Here is a 17522-nt window from a genome sequence, read left to right on the forward strand (position 1 = left end):
CTTACCCCCCTTCCCATCACTTTGGCGCCACCTCTTTGGATGTCTTCAGTGGTACCAGAAGTGATGATGAGATAGATGGCCACACCTTATGAGAAAGGTAGATGTCCATCAGCTGTCCAAGACACGATCCTGAGGAGCTCATGGGTTATCTGACACCCAGGAGCCTACTAAAGCCATATGAATAGACCTATTAAGCCCTGCCTGTGGTTAGACTGCAAACACCATGGCCTATGGTGTCTAATAAAAAAAATAATTTGCTGTCAGAATTTGGTTTATCACACCATAGTGGACCAGGTTATCCTCTACAAGCATTAATTAAATCTTACATTTGTCAAGATGGATCAGGCATGGATCAGCGCTGCCTTTCATTCACCTACGGCTGATGCCATTGATTAGATTGGCCATACCATCCCTGTTCATTGTCTCTTACACTGTTCTTCTGCCGCCGGTGCTTAGCTGGGCATACACTCCCTGTACTTGATTTTACCCACCCTGTACTTCTGGCGCCAGGGCTGATGTTGCTTGCCCTATACGGCACAGTAATACAAGCCGTATATCTCCTGGCTGCCCGGTGTGCTTTATAGGGCTATACTATACTGTTGGTTTCTGGGTTGCCAAAGTTTGGCTTAAACAGCCAGATATCTAATTGCTTGCCCCTTCATATTTTTTTTATCATGCGCCTTCTGCCACAGCTGCCTCACAACCACACCAGCCACACATCTCCTGGATGCCCATTGTTTTTTATAGTGGTACATTGTAGTAATGCTTGTGCCATAGCTGGCTCTATACTGCCAGCCATCTCCTTGCTTGCACCATCATATTCTATACTATGCGGTTAATGATACTGCTGCTACAGGCCCACAGTCCACATCCATCTCCTGTCCAGTGCATTGTATAGCTATACTGTACTCTACAGTTTCCAAAAGCACAAAAAAAATGTTTTTGCTTCCTAAATAAAGGGATAATTTTTGGACTGCTTGTGAAAAGCCATTGCTTCTATGTTTAGCAAATGGACAAAGCTTTTGATACTTCTAAAACAGGGATAATTTTTGGACTGCTTGTGAAAAGCCATTGCTTCTACATTTAGCAAATGGACAAAGCTTTTGATACTTCTAAAACAGGGATAATTTTTGCACCACCCTTTGTAAAAAAAAAAAAAAAAAAAAAGAAGTCTTAACTGGTGCTGATTTTATGGTAAAAAGAATGACGTCATAAGAAGCTATAACAAAAAGAAACCCTCCTGTAAAAGGACTAGGATAAAATAACAAAGGCGTAAAGTTGAAAATGATGGTATCTCTAAGGGGCTACATGCCACATCTCCTCTTATAAAGAGGTTTGCCCTTACATTTCATGTATTCTGGTGACCACATGATGTTAATTTCCAACTTTTACTTTACCACTAAACCGTTAAACTGTGGTTTAGTTTCCCCGTTGAAGGTTGACATAAACGTGAATCATTTTTATCCTTGTGATTTCTTATCTTCCTTTTGCAGATTCCCAGAAGTAATTACTTGTTGTCAGTTCACCCCCCTCCCCCATGTATAATTTCTATCACCACTGACATATTTATAGGAATATTAGATTGGTATTTCTGAAGGAAAAAAATTGTGAAACCAATAATTTTATTTTATGGGATTTGGTTCCAGCTCCATTTTTGTGGACATTGACAGACATGGAATTCATGGACACTATCCGGGACCTTTTGGCTCAAATGTGGTTCTGGTGAGTTGTCTTTTTTTAGTGCATAAATTAGCGATCTTATAAAAGAAAAAGGACAACTACGGCAAGAATTCAGAAAACTGGAATTTTTTTGTTGTGCAACACACGACTAGGCAAACATTTTGCTATTTTGAAAGTATTTTGAGCACTTTCCTGACCGGGTGAGTTTCCATTTTTCCATTCTTGCATTTTTGTTTTTTCTTCCAAAAGCCATAACTTTTTTTTCATGTTTTCCTCAATCTAGACCTATGAGGGCTTTTTTTTGGCATTATGAGTTGTAATTTTGAGTCGCTCCATCTGTTTTATCATTTTATGTACTTATTGTGCTGAAAACGGGAGAAAAGATCCAAATGCTGCAAAATTGAAAAAAAAAAAGCTAAATTCTGTCATTTTTTATTTTTTTACAGTATTCATTGTGCAGGAAAAATAACCTAGCAATATGATTCTATAGGTCAGTACAATTACGAGAATACCTGGAAATTGTAAAAAAAAAAAAAAGTACCGGTACTTATATTGGTATTTTCCAAGACCCGTTTTCAGTTATGTTTTTTTGCATCGTAAGCTGATGTTTTTATTTATATGTTATATTCTGGTACATCGAACTTTTACTTTTACAGAGGTAATGATGCCACACGTACAGTCATATGTAAAAGTCTGGGCACCCCTATTAATGTTATCCTTTTTTCTTTATAACAATTTTGGTTTTTGCAACAGGTATTTCAGTTTCATATATCTAATAACTGATGGACTCAGTTATATTTCTGGATTCAAATGAGGTTTATTGTACTAACAGAAAATGTGCAATCTGCATTTAAACAAAATTTGACCGGTGCAAAAGTATGGGCACCCTTATCATTTTCTTGATTTGAACACTCCTAACTACTTTTTACTGACTTCCTGAAGCACTAAATTGGTTTTGTAACCTCATTGAGCTTTGAACTTCATAGCCAGGTGTATCAAATCATGAGAAAAGGTATTTAAAGTGGCCACTTGCAAGTAGTTCTCCTATTTGATTCTCCTATGAAGAGTGGCATCATGGGCTCCTCAAAACAACTCTCAAATGATCTGAAAACAAAGATTATTCAACATAGCTTTTCAGGGGAAGGATACAAAAAGTTGTCTCAGAGATTTAACCTGTCGGTTTCCACTGTGAGGAACATAGTAAGGAAATGGAAGAACACAGGTACAGTTCTTGTTGAGCCCAGAAGTGGCAGGCCAAGAAAAATATCAGAAAGGCAGAGAAGAAGAATGGTGAGAACAGTCAAGGACAATCCACAGACCACCTCCAAAGACCTGCAGCATCATCTTGCTGCAGATGGTGTCACTGTGCATCGGTCAACAATACAGCGCACTTTGCACAAGGAGAAGCTGTATGGGAGAGTGATGCGAAAGAAGCCGTTTCTGCAAGCACGCCACAAACAGAGTCGCCTGAGGTATGCAAAAGCACATTTGGACAAGCCAGTTACATTTTGGAAGAAGGTCCTGTGGACTGATGAAACAAAGATTGAGTTGTTTGGTCATACAAAAAGGCATTATGCATGGAGGCTAAAAAACAGCATTCCAAGAAAAACACTTGCTATCCACAGTAAAATTTGGTGCAGGTTCCATCATGCTTTGGGGCTGTGTGGCCAATGCCGGCACCGGGAATCTTGTTAAAGTTGAGGGTCGCATGGATTCAACTCAGTATCAGCAGATTCTTGACAATAATGTGCAAGAATCAGTGATGAAGTTGAAGTTACGCAGGGGATGGATATTTCAGCAAGACAATGATCCAAAACACCGCTCCAAATCTACTCAGGCATTCATGCAGAGGAACAATTACAATGTTCTGGAATGGCCATCCCAGTCCCCAGACCTGAATATCATTGAACATCTGTGGGATGATTTGAAGCGGGCTGTCCATGCTCGGCGACCATCAAACTTAACTGAACTGGAATTGTTTTGTAAACAGGAATGGTCACAAATACCTTCATCCAGGATCCATGAACTCATTAATAGCTACAGGAAGCGACTAGAGGCTGTTATTTTTGAAAAAGGAGGATCTGCAAAATATTAATGTCACTTTTATGTTGAGGTGCCCATACTTTTGCACCGGTCAAATTCTGTTAAAATGCAGATTGCACATTTTATGTTAGTACAATAAACCTCATTTGAATCCAGAAATATAACTGAGTCCATCAGTTATTAGATATATGAAACTGAAATAGCTGTTGCAAAAACCAAAATTGTTATAAAGAAAAAAGGTTAACATTAATAGGGGTGCCCAAACTTTTACATATGACTGTATGTATTTTTTTTTTATTATTCCTTTATTTTTTATGGGATACAAAGTGGGGTGATCTGAACTTTTATATTTTTTCATTTTTATATTTTTAAAAACTTTTTTTTTAGCATATTTAGCAGTTTTATTAGGGGACAAGAACCTGTGACCGCACAATAATACTTCAATACTGCTGCGTATAAGAAAAATCACGGTCTCCTATGAACACCAGCTGCAGGTTGACTTTCATAGGAGTGCTGTCATGACAGGCAGAGGGGTCTACAGCAGACCCCCCCGGCGTTATGGAAATCTGACAGTTTAATAACTGAGCTCATCTCCACTCAAGGCTGTTAGAGGCAGATGATGGCTGAAAAACACATTTAATTTTTTTTTTGCCAAATTTTGTACGCGACACGTTGGATAGTAAAACGAATAACAAGTTTGGTTCCCACCAAAAAAATTAGTTAAAAAAATTCACCTAATCCTACATTAAAACCCAAAGGTCTGAACTGTGATATAAATTGGCGTGCAGTGCATGTTAACACTTGGACACTGAAACATAATGATTAAATACCCTGCAGTAAATAAATAACATAGTGCATGAAAATAATACATGGTACTTAGTTACCATGTTTTTGATTAAAAAAAAAATGCAAAAATCATCCCACCTCTTCATGGTGACCCTAACAGTAATATTAAAAAAAACCTTACCATTTGTCAAGTGACATGCATATGGATAGGGACTGAAAAGGACTGGGTCCAGCTAGTAGACACACCGCCATGGGAAACCACATCAATATAATGTCCAGCTCAAAGGAAAGGCAGGTCACATGTTTATAAGCACATGATGCAAACAGACCAAAAAAAAAAAACCCAAAAGGTATGAACTGGGATATAAACGGGTGTGCATGCATCATGTAAGGGCACATTCACACTAGCCACTAAACAAAAAAAAAACATAATGATTAAATACCCTGCAGTAAATAAATAGCATATGGCATGAAAATAATATAGGGTACTTAGTTAACATGTTTTTAATAAAAAAAAAAAGGCGAAAGCCATCCCACCACTTCACGGTGACCGTAAATGGGACAGTCCTAACTCTAATATTAAGAACACCGTAAATGGGGCAGTCCTAACTCTAATATTAAGAACACCGTAAATGGGGCAGTCCTAACTCTAATATTAAGAACACCGTAAATGGGGCAGTCCTAACTCTAATATTAAGAACACCGTAAATGGGGCAGTCCTAACTCTAATATTAAGAACACCGTAAATGGGGCAGTCCTAACTCTAATATTAAAAACCTAACCGCTTGTTTAAGTGACATGCATGTGGATAAGGGCTGAGATGATCGAGCTGGGATGGCTTTCACATTTTTTCTGATCCAAAAACCTGTGAACTAAGTACTTATATTATTTTGTTGCACTATGCTCTTTATTTATTTCCTGCAGTGTAATTTATCATTATGTTTCTGTCTCTGACTCCATGTGTGTGTCTAGGACAAACACCGAAACTATGCTAAAGCGTAAGTCCCTGTAATAATTTTGGTGCACCCTCAGATTCCTGGCCGGCCTGAGCTTACGCTCTCTAGAATATACTGTCAGGATTAGTAAATGTCAATTTCAAATTCCTGTACAATTGTGTACAATTACCCAAAAATGTAAATGAGAATTTTGCTGATTTCAATTTCCTCCTATTTTTCTAATCTTCAGACGCATTTCACAAAAAAAATGTGATTTTTTTTTTTTTCCCCTTTAATGCAAAAACTTTAAACATGTAGAATGGAATTGCCCTAAATTTACAGCCATTGCTTGATCCATTATCCATAATCCTCTGTCCTTCCTTTAGAAAAGGGGATGCCTCTCTTAAGCTCTGTGCTTTGTCCTAAACCTCTTAACAAGGATTGAGTTTGATGTCTGCTATATTACCGTAAATCTATCTACCGAAATCCTGTAAAGCGGTGAGAAATCAGACACGGTCCACCGCACTCACCCTTCCATGTCTTAATTACACCCAGAGTTCATCAATTGTCTTATTCTCACCATTGGACCAATATAAAATATCAGGTCGCTGGTAATAATCACTTATCCGATGAGGCTCCGAAATGCGTCGGTGCATCAGGGAACGATCAAGGCTTTATACTGTTGATGGGATTGCCTTTTCTAGGGATTTTAGTTTCCCGCCGGTGTCCTGAATATTCCTTCTCCGGTTATTTAAGCTGACATCTGGTATGACAGTTTGCTGCATAACTTAAAACCTCGCACAATATAGAATACCGCAATGAGAAATTCATAAGATTCCCTATAAAGTGGACGCAGAGCTCTGGTAAATAATTCACTGTGCGGTATCTGAAGTACCGAGCTGTCAGACTCGATGTATCAGCCGCCTTTTTGTTTAGTTTGCTGTATGAAAAGAAATTCCATGGAGTGAAGAGCGATGACTAGAGTTGAGCGATACCGTCCGATACTTCAAAGTATCGAATCGGAATGGATCGGCCGATCTTTAAAAAAAGTATCGGTATCGCCGATTCCGATACCGGAAGTCCCATTCAAGTCTATGGGACTTCCGGTATCGGAATAAGAAAAACCCTGTTTTTGCCTTGTACAGCCTCTCTGGGGTCTGTACGGGCCTTTCGGGGGGCTGTGCCGGCCTGCCAGGGGGTCTGTGCAGGCTCCGGTGGTCTGTGCCGGCCTGCCGGGGGGCTGTGCCGGCCTGCCGGTGGTCTGTGCAGGCTCCGGTGGGCTGTGCCGGCCTGCCGGGGGGCTGTGCCGGCCTGCCGGGGGGCTGTGCAGGCTCCGGGGGGCTGTGCCGGCCTGCCGGGGGGCTGTGCCGGCCTGCCGGTGGTCTATGCAGGCTCCGGGGGGCTGTGCCGGCCTGCTGGGGGGCTGTGCCGGCCTGCCGGTGGTCTGTGCAGGCTTCGGGGGTCTGTGCAGGCATCGTCCGATGGGACTACAAGTCCCATCGGGCGATGCCTGCTACCATGACAGTGATTGACACATTAGCCAATGATGGGACAGTAGTAGTCCCATCATCCGGCTAATGTGTTGAATGTAAAAAAAAAAAAAAAAAAAAATTACATGCTACATACATGCTACATACATACAACATGCATACTACATACATGCTACATTCATACTACATACTACATACATGCTACATTCATACTACATAAATACTACATGCAACATACATACTACATATATACTACATACATACTACATGCATACTACATACATACTACATGCTACATACATACCACATATATACTACATACATACTACATGCATGCTACATACATACCACATACATACTACATACATACTACATGCATGCTACATGCATGCTACATGCATAACACATATATACTACATGCATGCTACATACATACTACATGCTACATACATACCACATACATACTACATGCATGCTACATACATACTACATGCATGCTACATACATGCTACATGCTACATACTACATATATACTACATGCATGCTACATACATACTACATGCTACATACATACTACATATATACTACATGCATGCTACATACATACTACATGCTACATACATACTACATACATACTACATGCATGCTACATACATACTACATGCTACATACATACTACATGCTACATACATACTACATACATACTACATACATACTACATATATACTACATGCATGCTACATACATACTGCATGCTACATGCATGCTACATACATACTACATACATACTACATGCTACATACATACCACATATATACTACATACATACTACATGCATGCTACATACATACCACATACATACTACATACATACTACATGCATGCTACATGCATGCTACATGCATAACACATATATACTACATGCATGCTACATACATACTACATGCTACATACATACCACATACATACTACATGCATGCTACATACATACTACATGCATGCTACATACATACTACATGCTACATACTACTTATATACTACATGCATGCTACATACATACTACATGCTACATACAGTACATACTACATATATACTACATGCATGCTACATACATACTACATGCTACATACATACTACATATATACTACATGCATGCTACATACATACTACATGCTACATACATACTACATATATACTACATGCATGCTACATACATACTACATGCTACATACATACTACATGCTACATACATACTACATATATACTACATGCATGCTACATACTACATGCTACATACATACTACATATATACTACATGCATGCTACATACATACTACATACATACATACTACATGCATGCTACATACATACTACATGCTACATACATACCACATACATACTACATATATACTACATGCATGCTTTATACATACTGCATGCTACATGCATGCTACATACATACTACATACATACTACATGCTACATACATACCACATATATACTACATACATACTACATACAATACATTCATACAATACATACATAGACATACAGTACATATAACATAGAGTAACATACTTACCAATACTTGTCACATTGTTCCCCGAAGCCATTGTCTTTTCCGGAATAAATATTAACATAACAAACCACAAAAATACTCACCCACGATCCGAAGCAGTCCACGAGTGTGTCCCACGACGATCTTGGGTAGAGAACGGCAGCATCAGATGATGCTGCCGTTCTCTACGGGCTGCAGGAATCCAATGACGGAAGGTAGGTATCCTTCCGCACTGTATTCCTCCGCCACTTAAAAAAAAAAAAAAAATGTATTGTATGTATGTAGTATATATGTGGTATGTATGTAGCATGTAGTATGTATGTAGCATGTAGTATGTATGTAGTATGTATGTAGCATGCATGTAGCATGCAGTATGTATGTAGCATGCATGTAGTATATATGTAGTATGTATGTAGCATGCATGTAGTATATATGTAGTATGTATGTAGCATGTAGCATGTATGTAGTATGTATGTAGCATGTAGCATGTATGTAGTATATATGTGGTATGTATGTAGCATGTAGTATGTATGTAGTATGTATGTAGTATGCATGTAGCATGCAGTATGTATGTAGCATGCATGTAGTATATATGTAGTATGTATGTAGCATGTAGCATGTATGTAGTATATATGTAGTATGTATGTAGCATGTAGCATGTATGTAGTATATATGTAGTATGTATGTAGCATGTAGTATGTATGTAGCATGTATGTAGTATGTATGTAGCATGTAGTATGTATGTAGTATGTATGTAGCATGCATGTAGCATGCAGTATGTATGTAGCATGCATGTAGTATATATGTAGTATGTATGTAGCATGCATGTAGTATATATGTAGTATGTATGTAGCATGTATGTAGTATGTATGTAGCATGTAGCATGTATGTAGTATATATGTAGTATGTATGTAGCATGTAGCATGTATGTAGTATATATGTAGTATGTATGTAGCATGTAGTATGTATGTAGTATGTATGTAGCATGCATGTAGCATGCAGTATGTATGTAGCATGCATGTAGTATATATGTAGTATGTATGTAGCATGCATGTATATATGTAGTATGTATGTAGCATGTAGCATGTATGTAGTATGTATGTAGCATGTAGCATGTATGTAGTATATATGTGGTATGTATGTAGCATGTAGTATGTATGTAGTATGTATGTAGTATGCATGTAGCATGCAGTATGTATGTAGCATGCATGTAGTATATATGTAGTATGTATGTAGCATGTAGCATGTATGTAGTATGTATGTAGCATGTAGCATGTATGTAGTATATATGTGGTATGTATGTAGCATGTAGTATGTATGTAGTATGTATGTAGTATGCATGTAGCATGCAGTATGTATGTAGCATGCATGTAGTATATATGTAGTATGTATGTAGCATGCATGTAGTATATATGTAGTATGTATGTAGCATGTAGCATGTATGTAGTATATATGTAGTATGTATGTAGCATGTAGCATGTATGTAGTATATATGTAGTATGTATGTAGCATGTAGTATGTATGTAGTATGTATGTAGCATGCATGTAGCATGCAGTATGTATGTAGCATGCATGTAGTATATATGTAGTATGTATGTAGCATGCATGTAGTATATATGTAGTATGTATGTAGCATGTAGCATGTATGTAGTATGTATGTAGCATGTAGCATGTATGTAGTATATATGTGGTATGTATGTAGCATGTAGTATGTATGTAGTATGTATGTAGTATGCATGTAGCATGCAGTATGTATGTAGCATGCATGTAGTATATATGTAGTATGTATGTAGCATGCATGTAGTATATATGTAGTATGTATGTAGCATGTATGTAGTATATATGTAGTATGTATGTAGTATGTATGTAGCATGCATGTAGTATGTATGTAGTATGTATGTAGTATGTATGTAGCATGCAGTATGTAGCATGTATGTAGCATGTATGTAGTATGTATGTAGTATATATGTAGTATGTATGTAGCATGTAGTATGTATGTAGCATGTAGTATGTATGTAGCATGTAGTATGTATGTAGCATGCATGTAGTATATATGTAGTATGTATGTAACATGTAGTATGTATGTAGCATGCATGTAGTATATGTAGTATGTATGTAGCATGTAGTATGTATGTAGCATGTAGCATGCATGTAGTATGTATGTAGTATGTATGTAGTATGTATGTAGCATGCAGTATGTAGCATGTATGTAGCATGTATGTAGTATGTATGTAGTATATATGTAGTATGTATGTAGCATGTAGTATGTATGTAGCATGTAGTATGTATGTAGCATGCATGTAGTATATATGTAGTATGTATGTAGCATGTAGTATGTATGTAGCATGCATGTAGTATGTATGTAGTATGTATGTAGTATTTTTTTTTTTTTTTTTTTAACATTTAACACATTAGCCGGATGATGGGACTACTACTGTCCCATCATTGGCTAATGTGTCAATCACTGTCATGGTAGCAGGCATCGCCAGATGGGACTTGTAGTCCCATCGGACGATGCTTGCACAGACCCCCGGACATCAGCACAGCCCCCCGGCAGACCGGCACAGCCCCCCGGCAGGCCGGTACAGACCCCCACAGGGTGCACAGACCACCGGCAGGCCGGCACAGCCCCCCGGCAGGCCGGTACAGACCCCCACAGGGTGCACAGACCACCGGCAGGCCAGCACAGCCCCCCGGCAGGCCGGTACAGACCCCGGGCAGTCCACACAGCCCCCGGCAGGCCGGCAGAGACCCCCGGAAGGCCTGAAATGACGGCGCATCATGATGCGCACACACCGCGCATCAGGATGACGTCAGGCTGTCAATCAACTTTGAACTTCCGATTCCGATGCCGAATTCCGATATTGAAAAAATATCGGAAGTCGGTATCGGAATTCCGATACAGCAAGTATCGCCCGATACTTGCGGTATCGGAATGCTCAACACTAGCGATGACCAAGTTTTTGAGTTCTTAACTCAAGACAATGTTGATGTCCCTCCGTTTCCTTGGTGGTTTCCCAGTAGGTAGGGATTCTTTTTTCTTTCTCTTGACAATTGACATTATGTAACCTAATATATTTAATATACTATATTTTTATCATCCGCAAAGGTGAGCGAATGTTTTCGGTGCAAATGAAATCCATGTTGCACTTGTAAGAATTTGCTGGATTCAGCCAAATTCGAACAATTTGTGTGAATAGTCTAAAATGGCCATTTTACCCAGGAGATTGCATCAGCCTCAGAAGACCTTCCACATAGTGCCTTGCAGCTATCACATCACATGGTATACCACAGCCAATCAGGAGGGACTATTATAGCCTGTATAAAAGCAGAGGCAGGGAATGCAGATTCCATTTCGTAGCGAATCTCAATATTATGATGACGTCATGGATCACAGGTTTGCTGTAAACTAATATTTCTAAGGCTTTGCTTGTAATAAAAAGTTTGAAAAGTGTTCAATAGCATCCCTTTGAGGGTTACACAGACGTTTTCAGGGCAATTGCAGACTTTACAGTACTTTTTTTTGTGAATTTGTGCCAGTTCCTCTATATTACAGCTGCATATCTTGGGCCATCTGTGGGTCTAAGGACCCAAACTGTCATCTTTATAGACATCTATAAAATTGATAAAATTGTCAATTAAGGCCAGGACTTGCATTTATCTCCACGGCTGATACTGGCCATTGTTACATTCCCACATTATAATATTACTGAATCCAACACTGCAAAAAAAAAAGAATCACTAAATAGTATAAAAAAAATGCATTTTTGTCAAAACTTTTCCATTGTTTGGATGAAATTTCTATTTACTTGTCATTTACAATTAATTCATATGTAAAAAGTAGCCCCATGCCATTATCTTCCAGAGGCAATCTGATTGGCCATTGCCTTACCGCGCTGCCCTATATCTGGAATACGACATACAGTTAGCCATATTGTATTAAAAGGAAAGATGTAAGTGCCACAGGGACAGTGAGGAGAGGCAGATTTCACCTTTCATACCCCAGAATAAATCAAGGCGATTGACACAACCCCTATTTCTTGAAAAGATTTCCATTGTTTAAGGAAAACAATTTATTACAATTCTGACAAAAAGTGCAAAACTATCAACTCAATTCTCTGTCTATTGTCTGATGAGGAGTTGTAGCCACCTTGTATCTATACAGTAGGTATTGTTATAGGGCTTATTGCTTAGGATAACCATAAGGTAAGAGTTACTCACCTGTCTCCCGATACCGCCTCATTTCTTCTCCGCAGCCAGCTTGGTCTCTTTTGCTCTTGTTACTTGACTCAGCTCAGGAGACAGGACTCTGCCTGAGTATTCAGGTACTTGGTGTCCGGACACTACTTTGTGCTTATATCCTAATCTCTGATACAACTCTACTGTTGTTGAAAACCAGGGGAAGAGTCTTGAGGAGATCATTTGCATATTCCCAGTGCCTTCTGGGATAAGTGAAGAGTCTCCGCGAGCTCAACGATCACTGGGTTTTGGCCGTTGCAGCTGAAAAGAGGAAATCGGAAAACCAGGGGAAGAGTCTTGAGGAGATCATTTGCATATTCCCAGTGCCTTCTGGGATAAGTGAAGAGTCTCCGCGAGCTCAACGATCACTGGGTTTTGGCCGTTGCAGCTGAAAAGAGGAAATCGGAAAAACCGCGCGCCAATCGGCGCGCGAATTTGGGTTCATCTTTCATCGTTTTTAAGAAATCTCAAGATGGAAGAGGCCAGGAGCCATTTGGTGAGCTGCATTTCTTGCTACATGTTCACAGACTTACCAGTGGAAAAGCCAAACTTCACATGCCACAAATGCAAGCTTGTGTCCCTGTTGGAGGAAAAGTTACAAAATCTCGAAGAGAGGTTAGCTACGTTGAAGATCATTAAGGAAGGTGAAGAGTTCTTGGACAGAGCAGAATTATCTCTTCATGTTACAGAAAGAGAAGAAATTCGAAGTGCACCTGAAGAAACAGAGGAATGGAGACATGTGACCCAGAGAAGCAGGAGGATCAGGAGGCAGTCAGCACCCATACTGCTCAGAAACCAGTACCAGGCTCTCACGCAGGAAAACAATGAAGAAATACATCAGGATAAGACTTTGCCAACAAACAGCAACCTTGTACGCCTTCAGAGTCCTCCTGGATGGAGAAAGAAAAATGTTGTGAAGAAGAAACGGAGAGTGGTGGTCATGGGGGATTCCCTGTTGAGAGGAACTGAGGCCGCTATCTGCAGACCGGATATAACTTCAAGAGAAATGTGTTGTCTTCCAGGTGCAAAAATTAAAGGTGTGTCTGACAGGATATCAGGACTCTTCAGACCTACAGATGACTACCCATTCCTGCTACTACATGTGGGGACAAATGACACCGCAAGAAACGACCTGGAAACCATCTGCAGAGACTTTGAAGACTTAGGTAAGAAAGTGAAAGAACTGGGAGCGCAGGTGGTCTTCTCTTCCATCCTCCCAGTGGATGGCCATGGAACAAGGAGGTGGAATAAGATTCTGCAGGTGAACAACTGGCTACGTCGATGGTGCCGTCAGCAAAGATTTGGATTTCTGGATCACGGAGTGAACTACTTATACGATGGACTACTTGCTAGAGATGGGGTGCACCTTACGAAGACTGGAAAGCAGGTATTTGGAAGTCGCCTTGCTACACTTGTAAGGAGAGCTTTAAACTAGAACAACATGGGAAGGGAAGCAAAAGACCAGAAAAAGCCATACACCTGACAAATGCTATTGAGAACTCTGCTATTAGAAGTGGAAAGGAAGAACAAAGACGAAAGAATCTAATTAATAAAAATATTGGAGAAAGAGAAACCAATCACAAACTAAAATGTTTCTATACTAATGCACAAAGCATGGGCAACAAACAAGGAGAATTGGAACTACTAACACAGGAAAAGAAATATGATGTCATTGCAATCACTGAAACTTGGTGGGACAATACACATGATTGGAATACAAGACTAGAAGGATACAACTTATTTGCAAGAAACAGACTTGATAAACGAGGAGGGGGTGTCGCATTGTATGTTAGAAACGCGTATATCTGCACAGAGATTGAAGCTTCAGAGACTGGGAGTTCTGTGGAAACTGTTTGGGTAAGAATACAAGGACAGAACAATGGAAAGGACACCATTGTAGGCATTTACTACAGGCCGCCTGTGCAAGCTGAAGCTATGGATGAACTCTTTATGCATCAAATGGCCAAGTTCTCCAAAAAATATGACATAGTTGTCATGGGAGATTTCAACTATCCAGACATTTGTTGGGAATCTCTCTCAGGCAAAACTAACAGGTCAAGGAAATTCTTATCCTCTCTTGCTGACAACTTTATCTTCCAAAAGGTAAGGGAGAAAACAAGGGGAACTGCTACCTTGGATCTAATCCTTATAAACAGGGAGGAAATGGTTGAGGAGGTAAAAGTGGCTGGGACCCTAGGAGGTAGCGACCATGCTATTTTAGAATTTTGGATAACTAGAGGCGGAAGACCTGTGAAGACTCAGACGTCAAGGTTAGATTTCAGAAAGGCAGATTTTAAGGGATTCAGAAAGAGAATTGGAGGGATCCAATGGCTGGATATCCTTAAAGACAAAAATGTCCAGGAAGGATGGGAAATCGTGAAAAATGAAATTCTCAAAGCACAGTTGTTAACAATTCCGAAAAGAGGGACGAATAGGAAGCAGTTAAGGAAACCAGGATGGATGAACACAGAACTTAAGCACATGCTAAAAAGGAAGAAAAAAATGTTTATAAAATGGAAAGAGGGAGGCATATCTAAACAAGAATATAATGCTGTCTGCAGAACCTGCAGGGCACAAATCAGATTAGCTAAAGCTGAAAATGAATTGAGGCTTGCAAGAGATGTCAAAAGCAATAATAAAGGATTTTGGGGATATGTCAAAAGTAAAAGAAAAGTCAACGATGCTATAGGATTTTTACAGGATGAAAATGATGAAATGGTAAGACAGGATGTTGAGAAGGCTGAACTTTTAAATTCCTATTTTGCATCTGTTTTCTCTCAGAAAGGAAATGTAACATCAACTGTTATTCACTGTCCTATTAAGGGAATAGAAGAATCCAGGATATCTATAAACAGAAAGATAGTGAGGAAACACTTAGCTAGCCTAAATGAATTCAAGTCTCCAGGTCCAGATGAATTACACCCCAGAGTACTGAAGGAGATAGCAGAAGAAATTTTTGAACCCCTCTCTATAATCTTTGAAAATTCTTGGAGAACAGGAGAAGTGCCAGAAGACTGGAGAAGAGCAAATGTTGTTCCTATCTTCAAAAAGGGGAAGAAGGTGGACCCAGGTAACTATAGGCCGGTGAGTCTGACTTCTATACCAGGAAAGATCTTTGAACAAATTATTAAACAACATGTATGTCAATACCTGGATAAGAATGAAGTGATTAAACAGAGTCAGCATGGGTTTGTAACTAATAAGTCATGTCAGACTAACTTAATTTCCTTCTATGACGGTATCACTGATTGGGTGGATCAAGGAAATGCTGTAGATATAGTATATCTTGACTTCAGCAAAGCATTTGACAAAGTCTCTCATACAATCCTTATTGAAAAAATGATTAAGTATGGTATGGACAAGGCAACTGTTAGGTGGATTCATAACTGGCTTAGTGATCGGACCCAAAGAGTGGTCGTAAATGGCTGCACATCCAGTTGGAAGAATGTCTCAAGTGGGGTACCACAGGGCTCTGTCCTGGGCCCTGTATTGTTCAACATCTTTATCAACGATTTAGATGAAGGCATTGAGGGTAAACTGATTAAATTTGCTGATGACACAAAGCTAGGAGGGATAGCTAATACTAGAGAAGAGAGAGAGAGGATTCAAAAAGATTTAAATAAACTGGAGAAGTGGGCAGCAACAAACAGAATGGTTTTTAACAGGGAGAAATGCAAAGTACTACATCTGGGCAATAAAAATGGAAAAAGCATATATAGAATGGGAGGAATAGGGCTAAGTGACAGCACATGTGAAAAAGACTTGGGTATACTAATAGATCACAGACTGAATATGAGTCAACAGTGTGATGCAGCAGCAAAAAAGGCAAATGCAATTCTAGGATGTATTAACAGAAGCATACAGTCTAGATCACGTGAAGTCATTATTTCCCTCTACTCCTCTTTGGTCAGACCTCATCTGGAATATTGTGTCCAGTTTTGGGCACCACATTTTAAAAAAGACATCAACAAACTGGAGCAAGTTCAGAAAAGAGCGACCAGAATGGTGACCGGTCTGCAAACCCTGTCTTATGAGGAAAGGTTGCAGGATTTGGGAATGTTTAGTTTGCAAAAGAGAAGACTGAGAGGAGACTTAATAGCTGTCTACAAATATCTAAAGGGCTGTCACATTGTAGAAGGATCAACTTTATTCTCATTTGCACAAGGAAAGACTAGAAGCAATGGGATGAAACTGAATGGGAGGAGACACAGATTAGATATTAGAAAAAACTTTTTGACAGTTAGAGTGATCAATGAGTGGAACAGGCTGCCACGAGAAGTGGTGAGTTCTCCTTCAATGGAAGTCTTCAAACAGAGGCTGGACAGACATCTGACTGGGATGATTTAGCGAATCCTGCTTTGAGCAGGGGGTTGGACCAGATGGCCCAGGAGGTCCCTTCCAACTCTACGATTCTATGATTCTATGATTCTATGTTCTAGTCATTGGTGTTCCAGCACTGCTACAATGCTACAATATCATTAACTTTATCAGTTCTACACAACTTCCCCCCAAAATTTTTCAGCAGAGTTGGTGAGGTTATACCTCCCAACCTTTAAAAGCAGGGAGAGGGCCATGTATTGCAGCATGTACACAGTTATTATGCTCCTACTGAAGCCTATTAATGTCCTCATCACTACAAGACCCCTTCCATGGTCCTCATATTGTATCATGTCCCCCACATCCACAGTATGATATTCCCACAGTGAATTCCACCACAAAATATTCCCCCCACTGTTCCCGCCATGTAAAGTATTATGACCCCCACAGTGACCCTCAACACAGTATAATACTT

At 39.6% G+C, this 17522-nt stretch overlaps 1 long non-coding RNA gene across 1 annotated transcript in view; it reads right to left on the bottom strand.

Annotated features, from left to right (window-relative positions):
* Positions 1-17522, bottom strand: part of LOC141098783 (uncharacterized) — an 81752-nt gene that overhangs the window by 941 nt on the left and 63289 nt on the right. The gene's annotated exons all lie outside the window — the stretch shown is intronic.

This window comes from Dendrobates tinctorius, unplaced genomic scaffold (assembly GCF_039654945.1).
Source record: "Dendrobates tinctorius isolate UK_male_01 unplaced genomic scaffold, ASM3965494v1 ptg000095l, whole genome shotgun sequence".
NCBI lineage: Eukaryota > Metazoa > Chordata > Amphibia > Anura > Dendrobatidae > Dendrobates > Dendrobates tinctorius.